This window comes from Perna viridis, chromosome 5 (assembly GCF_037379345.1).
Source record: "Perna viridis isolate PV_CMFRI_1.1 ecotype Kerala chromosome 5, ASM3737934v1, whole genome shotgun sequence".
NCBI lineage: Eukaryota > Metazoa > Mollusca > Bivalvia > Mytilida > Mytilidae > Perna > Perna viridis.
This window is the reverse complement of record NC_142449.1, coordinates 21,407,350-21,417,562: the sequence shown is the minus strand read 5'-3', so window position 1 is coordinate 21,417,562 and position 10,213 is coordinate 21,407,350.

Here is a 10,213-nt window from a genome sequence, read left to right as displayed (position 1 = left end):
GTAAATAAATAAATAAATAAATAAATAAATAAATAAACAAATAAGTATTATTTAGAGTCAGCATGAAATACATAATAATAAACTTAAGCTATATTGAGCTTTTGACCGACAAAATATAACAACAAAGCATGCAAATAAATAATGGGACAATACAAGAGATACATATATAATAAGAACTGACAAACAAAGCAAAATAGAAGCAGATGAATAAATAGCACTATAAAAAGAACTTCAGATTAAATAAAAGAGAGACAACTCTAGCGGTAAGTCCCGACAGTTTAAATACACTGCTACCACTCTCTCCAAAGAAGAGATTGTGGAAAACCATAAATCTGTGCTATCCTCTTTTGGTCTCTCTACCAAGGACGATGATTGTGATTTACCGTCTATGTACTGGATTCCTAAACTTCACAAGAATCCATACAAACAACGTTTCATAGCTGGATCTGCAAAATGTACCACCAAACCTCTTTCAAAACTTTTAACTTCTATACTCACAACTGTCAAAGAAGGTCTACAGTCCTACCACAACACTTGTTACTCCCGTAGTGGTATTAATTCAATGTGGATCCTGAAAAATTCGAAAGATCTTTTGGAGACAATCAGTTCAAGACTATTATCTGAATATAATAGCGTTAAAACCTATGATTTTTTTTTAACACTGTATACTTCTATTCCCCAGACTCAGTGAAAATCCCGACTCAAAAACATTATCCATCGTTGTTTTCCAACAAAGATGGTACACCTAGATACAAATATATAGTTCTCGGTAGAGATTCCTCATATTTTGTAAAAAATAATTCCAAATCATCTTCCAAAAATACAGAAGGTGTTTAAAAAATGCTTGAATTTTTCATCGACGACATATTTGTCCGGTGTGGTGGACGCGTTTTTCAATAAACGGTCGGCATTCCAATGGGAACCATTTGTGCTCAACTACTTCCTGACCTATTCCTTCACTCTTATGAGGCTGACTTTATAGCTGATCTGATCAGAAAGAAAGAATATCGTTTGGCTAGATCCTTCAATCTCAGTTTCCGCTTTATAGATGACGTATTATCTTTAAACAATCCTAATTTCGGGGATTTGATACATCGCATCTACCCAAGAGAACTTGGGATGAAGGACACTACAGACACTGTGGAGTCAGCCTCATATCTTAACCTACACCTAGAAATCGATGGTAAAGGAAAACTATTGACCAAACTTTAAAACAAACGTGATGACTTTTCATTCAGAATTGTCAACTTTCCTTTCATATGTGGCAACATCCCTTCGGCTCCTGCGTATGGAGTATTCATATCACAACTCATACGTTATGCCAGAGCTTGCCGAAACTACGCAGACTTTTTGTGTCGCGCCAGAACTCTAACAAATAGGCTTCTGCTACAGGGTTATGTTGCTACAAGATTGAAGTCATCATTACAGAAGTTTTATGGTCGTTATCATGAACTCGTGGATCGTTATGGTGTATCCATCAGCACCATGAAAACTGATTTATTCAACGGGTCATAGTTTTCCTTCCCTCGTTTGTCTACCCCGGACTTGACTTTTTATGAGCAACTCGGCGGGTGTTTCTAGAAAAGCAGAGGACGCTTACCCTACCGGTGCACATGGTCCATGCTCCCAGTCTTTAGTGGCGTCCGAATCGCTCATTTACTTTTGTTACTTTGAATGTATGATTTTAGTTACTTTATGTTCTTTGTTGTGTATGTCTGTTTTCCATGTCTGGTCTTTGTCCCTGGATTACATTCTTTTGATTACCGCTATTACCTTGGTTCCCTTGATTACTCTTTAAAAAATAGAGCTTTAAATCGAAAATGTGTTGTATGTGACGTCGAGTATAGTACTAAAAGCAACTAAAACTGAGGTGATAAAAGCAATATAAAAGCCTTAGAGAAAATATAAAAAGTATTTATCAATACTTGAAATGACCTAGATGGACTCAGCACATGCCGTGCATTTACAGTATTTTTTCCATCCCAAGATTTTAAAATGTTTTTAAATTACATGTAATTAAAATTTGATATTTTTCTAAATTTATCGGGTAGGTCATTCCATAAAACAGATGCAGCATATTTAAAAGAATTCTTACCATAATTAGTTGTTCGTACTCTTGGTATATCTACAATGTTTGAATATCTAAAACTATAATTTGAGTTTTTAAAAACAAAAAGATCATGTAAACATGGCGGTGACAGTCTGTTTAAAATCTTAAAACACTCTATAGCCATTATACACATTCTTCTGATCTTAAGCAATAGTACTTTAGCTCTATCTGATAGTTATCATATGTACTCTTATAGCTTCATATAGAAACCGCATGGCTCTCTCTTGCATTTTTTTTCCAATTAGAAATATTACTTTTAGTGCAAAAATGCCATGCCAAAGGACAAAAATTACAGTTCTAAAGAATAAATGTGTGAAATATGGTATGTTTATTTAATTTGGAGAGGTAGCAGCCAATGCGCTTAAGCACACTGAGTTACTGTGAGGCCTTACAACATATATTTTTTATATGTTGATTGAAGTTCAATTGATAGTCTATATCGATCCCCAGTAATTTGACAATATCATCACAGATTATTACAACTGACTCAATATCAAATACAAAATATACCACTTTTATATATTGTAAATTTCGATATGCTGTACACGTGTTTCAAAGAATAATCTCTTATCAACAGCATTAAAATGAAGTATGTAGGAAGATCATTATCAAAATATTAGTTGTATATAAGAAGTACTCATAACCAAAACTATCGAAAGAGGAAGCCAAATCCATCACCGAGAGGTTCTACCATATGCAATGTAAGGAAAGAAGCCTCGTTTTTTTATGTATTTAAAATTTGGAATTCTGCAAACAGGCTTCATATCATGAGTTTTATTTCAAAATAGCAGTAGTCTGAAATTTTGCAGGGTTGACCTACATACAGTTTATTTTGAACCATTCTGTCAATACAGTACTTTCCTTTAAAAAAAAAACCCAGACTTTAAATTATCAAAGTCATAATCAGCATAAGACAAGGTATTATCATCAGCATGATTATATAAAGTACCCTATTCGATAAAACAAAATATGTCATTTATAAATATATTGAAAAGCAAGGGAGCCAGTATTGAACCTTGAGGCACACCCTTAGTGATGTCAGCCCAGGCACTGACTACTCCCTGCAGTTTGCTTTGCTGCTTACGACCTGTTAAATAATTTTCCAGTAATTCCACAGTTTACTTAAAATAATATCACGTAGCAGACAATCAAAAGCTTTCGAAGGGTCCATTAATATAGCTGCCACATACTGGTTTTTATCAAGTGCGAATTTTCTATCTTCAAGGAGGTTCAGCTAAGTGGACCAGAGTGGCAGCTGCCAGAGCCCACCAAATGGGCTTACTCCCACTATCAAATATGCAGTTCGATTGACTAGTATATAAACACGAATTTTTATTCTTCAAAATAACTTTCGTCAATCAAACACAAAACTTCTGCCAATAATTTTTTTGTTACATTTTTTTTGGTTATAATATTTCTTGTGCACGTCTTATGAGTGTAATCCATACTTCCATAGACCAGGGAAACACACATAATATACAGACACCCAATTAAACAGTGTCAGGTCACCATATAACATAGTTTTATGAATCAGATAAACATGCAGCTGTTTGGATAGCTGTACGAGACAATTTGGATGACTGTGATATCAATGTTTCTACTTGAATGATACTGTTCCAAGAACAGTTTTGACGGGAGGAAATCGATATTTGAACAATCAACATTTTGGATGATGGTATTGTAACTAACAATTTGAATAAGTGGTAAACTAGTTTTCAGAGTTTACTAAATACTAAAATTCTATAACTTTGAATAAATTTTATATTATGGAGAATATAATTTGTGAGACTTTGGAATATGAAACATTTATAAATGAGGTGTATGATAAGGGTAGTAAAGAATGCAAAATATTGGTGAAAGTCCAGGTGTTGCGTGATCCCATACAAGCTGAAATATGTAAGATTTGTTTAATGTTATATCTGTATTGTGTCAATTATCATTCTGGTAAAGTACCTAGTATTTGGAATAGGGTTATCATGATCTTGATCCTACACAGTGGCGGATCCGCGGTGGTGCAGAAGGTTGCCACCCCTCCTTTTAATGGAAAATTTGTCATTTTCACGAGTACAATTGACAAAATATGGTAAAAATGTCCTGGTATCCCCCTTTTTCTGAGGTATCCTGGCATCGCCCTTGTTACAGGAGAATAATTCTAGCTCCAGTTTTGTAGCATTCAATATACGACTAGAAGAAAGGGAGATAATCAAAGATGAAGAAAATGTAGACTGTCTACCTATGTAGCATTTACAGATTTTAAGAAAGCGTATGGTTCAGTAAAAAAGATATTTTTGTTCAATAAATTTTAAAATTTGGGTTTAGTTAAAAGTTAATGTATGTTCTTAAAGCTCTTTATTCTAATGTACAATGTACTATGCTTGATCGAATGGTTTAATGTGAATACATTTTGCACTGGTTTAAAACGGGGATGTGTTTTTTCATCCGTCATATTGATATTTACATGAATAGTTTCAAAGAAAAAATAAATGCTTTGAACGTTGGTATTCAGGGGCGGATCCAGGATTTGAGTTTGGGGGGGGGGGCATTAATTGAATTAAATGCCGTGCAAAGCAAGGCAAAACATATTATGAGGTGAAACTTGTGGTGGAAATTTTTTTTCTTACCGATTTAAGGGGGGGGGCGTACGCCCGGTACGCCAGTCCTTGGATCCGCGCCTGGTATTGATATAGATGACCGCAAGTAAGGAGTTTTGTTATACTGATGACGTCATTTTTATGACAGAAAAGGAGACAGATTGATTAAGAAATTACCCCCGGAAGTAATTATTTCTTTTCTAATATGACAAATACGGTATTTTTTGTGACAAAAATTTCCCTAGGCGTAGAAAAAATATCGACTGTTTCGTTTAACCTCCCCCGTATGGAAGTTGGATTAATTAAGAAATCAACCACAAATCCAATTAAGTAAACCATCTATTTAGTAAGTATCAGTATAGTATTAGATAACCTCTCAGCCGTTAAATCATCGCGTAAATGTTTTTTAGTGAGTGTTTTGTCTCGAAGCGACAGCGAAAGTGAAAGTGCCCAGGTGCTAAAGTTGGGGTACGTTGCTGGGGCGGATCCAGGATTTTAGATAAGAGGGGTGCGTGCACAGTTACAATTTCGAGGCGAAAACATTTTTGAGGTTAAACTCGCGAAATATTCCTCTAGAGTGAGTTCAATGTAGATATCTTTTGCGGTAAAATTAGCGAGAAATTAAAGTTGCATCCTAAAACCGCCCAAATCTACCAACGCCCTCGCCTGAATCCGCCCCTGCGTTGTACCGACATATATATTTCGGAGTGTTGCTAACAGAAGTTAAAATGGATTATCAATTCATGGCAAAGGTAGTAGCCAAATAAAAAGCAAAGCTTATAAAGTTTTCTGACACAATATTTTCTCAAAATCATATAATACAGTGGTTTGTTAAGTAATCTGCTATGGTGCTAGTATTTGGAGAACTAGGGATTTCTGTATTAATGCTGTCCAAAACAAAGCCATGAGATTTTTCATTAGAGTTGGTAAATACACTCTCACATGCCCTGTATATGCAGGTCTTAGGCATCATATGTTAAATGATGCAGCACATGTAAGCACTTCTCTGTATATAAAGAATCACATGAAGAAAACAAAAAAAAACACACAGAGATTTAACTGCATTGTCCAAGTATTTATACCTTATAACTTCCAGAAAAAAAAACATCAAAGTATTTGTACCATTTGCCTTTTTAAGAAAATGATAGGTTAAATTTAGTTAAAAATGCACTATGGAAAAATGGCGGGAAAATTGTCTTGTACTAATTCCCTATAAAAGCAGTAAAAATATCTACGTCACTGATGCTTCAGGATAAATTTAGATAGATTTTTGGTTGTTTTCTGGATGTATTGAATATACTTGAGGCAAAAAAAATCCAAATGGAGGAAAATGATGTGCCCGATTCTTACACAGAAAGGTACTTAAAGGAATATTTTAATCTGTTGTCAGATTAATTGATTGCTGGTGTTAACGCCGGGGCAAAAATATTCCAGCTATATCCAGGCGATGAATATGGAATTGGTGATAGAAAATGATGATGAATTGAAAAATGGGATAGGACACAAGGATAATAGGGTCGACAATTTTCGATTGCCACTGGAAAGAGGGCGGTGGGCAGGGTCGGGTAATTTAACCTCCTGTGGCGGAGCGCAAAGTTTCCTGCTCCTAATGAATACAACAGTAGGGTTCTTAAACGTGCGAGGAACGTGGCATATTTCACAACACGGTGCACCACTATAGTTTGCGGTCAGGTTTTCTGTATTATGGCGAGACAACCTCAGCATGTAGCATGACAGGGTTATCCAATTCAACCAACGGAGGCACACAACCCAGTTGCTCTGAGGGCAGAGCTTCCAAGCCTCCGGTCAGGATTCTGTGTACTATTTAGTCGTCTTTTACGACAAGGTTATCGCTGATACAGGCCTATTCTTTTGACACCCGGACCCACACGGGCATATGCTATCAGAAAATAAAAAGTATACATCTTTGCTTAATAATGAATACACGAGTAATATAACTCCTAAAACTGCTATGTTTCCGCTGTCAATTTTGGCAGAAGTTCCTTCAACTGTTTTCCGACCAAACAACAGACCCAACTGATTTTCGTGCTTTCATACAACTAGCAGTTTTACAATTCGCATTCATCGATGTTTTTTTCATGGGTCGATGTTATGGAGAATGTACAGGCCACACAATGCTTGTAGCTCAGGAACACCAGTGCACCGGCTGTTTGTTCACGTAAAAAAGTTGAGAAGGAAGCATTTCTTATTGAAAAATACAAACAGCTGATGTCTGGTAAAATTACAAAGCGGCAATTTGTGCATGTCCTGAGCTACAAAAACTCAGAGTCTCAAACCCGGATAAAATGAGGAGGGTCCGTGTTCATGTCAATATTTTTTGTGTTTCGTGATGTATTATATAATAAATTATTTCGATATTTTCAATATGTACATGTATTATCATTATGATAGTATCAAGACAATTTTAAGAATTTACATGCGTTTGTTCTTATTATTGGAGCAATTTAACTACGAAAATTAAAAAAAAAAAAAAAAAACACAAATTGGCGCAAATGAGTTGTGGTGCAAAAGAATCACTTTTGGGCGCAAAAGGAGATCGCCTAATTATTTTATAATTATAATGTATACAGTTGAATATATTAATGTCTTTCAACATTTTTAGATTGGTTCATACATTTGTTCTATGTAGACCTTAAATATGTATGCTTCGTTGTATGTGGTGAGACTATAATGAAATATTGAATCTGAATCTGAATCTTTGAATTGAAGCTAATCAGTAATGATATTACTTGAACATGCATAATGAGTAATTTTATCGGGTATAAGCTTAGTGGTTGTTTAATGAAATCACTCAAAAAAGTATTTTTATTGTTTACCCTTTGATGTAAGAGAAGGTGCAACATGGCATTATGACATGGTATTATATAATTAGAGGAGCCGAGGATTAGAAGATGAATACTTTGGCGAACCAATGACAAACTCCATATTTTGCATAAAGGAACTCCAAATAGTAAAAAAAAACAAACAAACAAATAAGAGGTGTACAATGCCATCATTTGATAAAAAGATTGTGAAGGTTTTATCATTTTACGTATATACTTTTCTTCATTTGTCAGTTCTTTCTATGACAACGCATTCCATGGGAAGGTCGCTGTGAACAATCACCATCATACACCAGTTGAGTCGCCATTCACCATGTTGTGTTACATCAATGAGGTGTTGTGGCACATTACCAATGCAATTAATACAGTAAATGTAGTAATATCACCATGATGGAACAAATAGTTCCGTTGTACCACTACATTTTATACAATTTTAGAGGAGTTGCCGATTAGCAATCCCTACCCTCCTTGTTTTACTAATGATTTGTATACTTTGCATCCGGAGACCTAAAACGTCATTCAGATGGAAAAAAGAGAAAGGTGAACATTGACGTCATTTGGTAAAGAATTTCGTAAAAGTTTCATTAAATTTTATTGAGCAGTTTTATAGGAGCTGCTGATAAGAAGATAGTTCATATATAGTCTGATAATGACAGTCCTTTTTGAATCAAGAAATCAAGTCATTCAATAGGATGTTTTACAAAGGCATCACGGCATAGAAAATGATGCAGCCATTCATTTATACACAAAAGAAAACGGCCACTACCACTACTTTGAGGTACAATACCATGACCGGCCGAACACTTCTAAATACTATCAACTAATAAGTAAGCATGTATACGTACAACTTCTTAATCAATAAATTTGAAAATAAGGCACAAGCTTAAATTGTGAAAGCCCAAATCTATTACAAAGTTTTTGTCTCACCAAAGGGCATCGCAACAAAAAGAGGATGCTTGATATATATAAGAAAGGACTTCAATTATAAAGTGGAGGCCACTCAATTTTCAAATGTAGAGTATATCCAAATAAGAATATACTTTAAAAACAGAAATAGACCATAAGTATCATGTGCTTATCGAAGTCCAAAAGTAGTAGATCAAATCTGTAAGAAAGAACTACAAGAAATCCTATCCACCTAAGATGGTCAAAATCAACTTTGATTACCGACTATTCAAGGGGACTTCAACTTCCAGAAAATATGTTGGGAAAATAAGAATACCAGTGTAGGAGCAAACCATATATTAACCATATTTCTTGAAATGATAAGACATATTCCTAATTCATCATGTTAAAAAGGAGACAAGATTTAGGGGAGATGATCAACCAAGCCTATTAGATTTCATTCTTACACACGAGGTGGACATGATAGACAGTATGCTCCTTTACGGAACAAGGTCATGAAATGTTGGAATTAAATTCTAAAGACTAACCAAGGGAACCAAGATTCTAGTGGGAAACAAAAGAATGTAATCCAGGGACAAAGCCCGGACACGGAAAACAGGCAAACACAACAAAGAACATAAAGAAACTAGATAATACATACGAAGAAACAAAAGTAAATGAGCAACTCGGACTCAACTTTGGAAGCAAGAGTGAAAAGTATTCTGAACAAAGGTTATGTTTCTTCAAAGGAATCTATACAAACATCAACCAAGAACTTGGAAGTGTAGATTGAGATTCAAAGTTGGCCCAAGATGATATCAATGATCCTTAGAACAGTTTTGCCCATACATTATCAATAGCTTAATATGAAGAAAATATACCAGTGAGTAAAGCTATACGGACGAAGTATGATACACCTTGGATAAATGATAGAAATAGAACTGTAAGAAGAATGAAAAGGAAATTATGGGAAAAAGTACAGTAGAAATCCACAAATCAAAGTACAATATAAAGTAGCAAAGAGAAAAGCAAACTATTTAGTGAGCTAAGCCAAGTATGAATATGAACGGCCAATTGCCATCAACATGAAGGAGGACAGTAAAATTTTTTGGAAATTCATTCAATCCAAGAATAAAACAAAGAAAAATATACTAAGTATAGTATACAAAGACGGAACACTTTACTCAGATGATAAGATAACAGCTGAGACGATGAATAGTTTTTTATCAATTTAGATCGAAGATCAGAATTGATATAGCAGTCACCAGAGCCTTTAGATTTGTAAAACCTGATAGCAACTGCAATTATCTTACACTACCGCAGGAAAATAGTCCAATTGGCGTTCCCCATTAAGGTTCAATTGCAGAGAGTTAGGTCTACTTTGTAGGTATTTCTAATATATCAAATTTAATTTTACGTTATGCACGCCAATAAACAAACCCAATGAACAACTTTTACCGCGAACTAAATATGCTGATTAATTTGGTCCGTATTAACAACGATCCAATTAGAAATAGTTGACCTATAATCTCTTATTGGTACTGTACCTGTTTATTTCTATGCATTTACCCAAGGAGTTAAATATATATAAATCTTTGATTAAACTAGTCGTTTAGTGTCGATATATTCAAGTTGTCTATTTACATTTAGACGCATAATAAACCAATTGATGTATAGCTAGAAATGAAAACTTTGCGAGATTATAAATAGTCACCAATCATGACTTTGAAATGTAATTAAAAGAGGAATGCCAAGTACCAATCGGGTATTTTATGCAGGCCCTG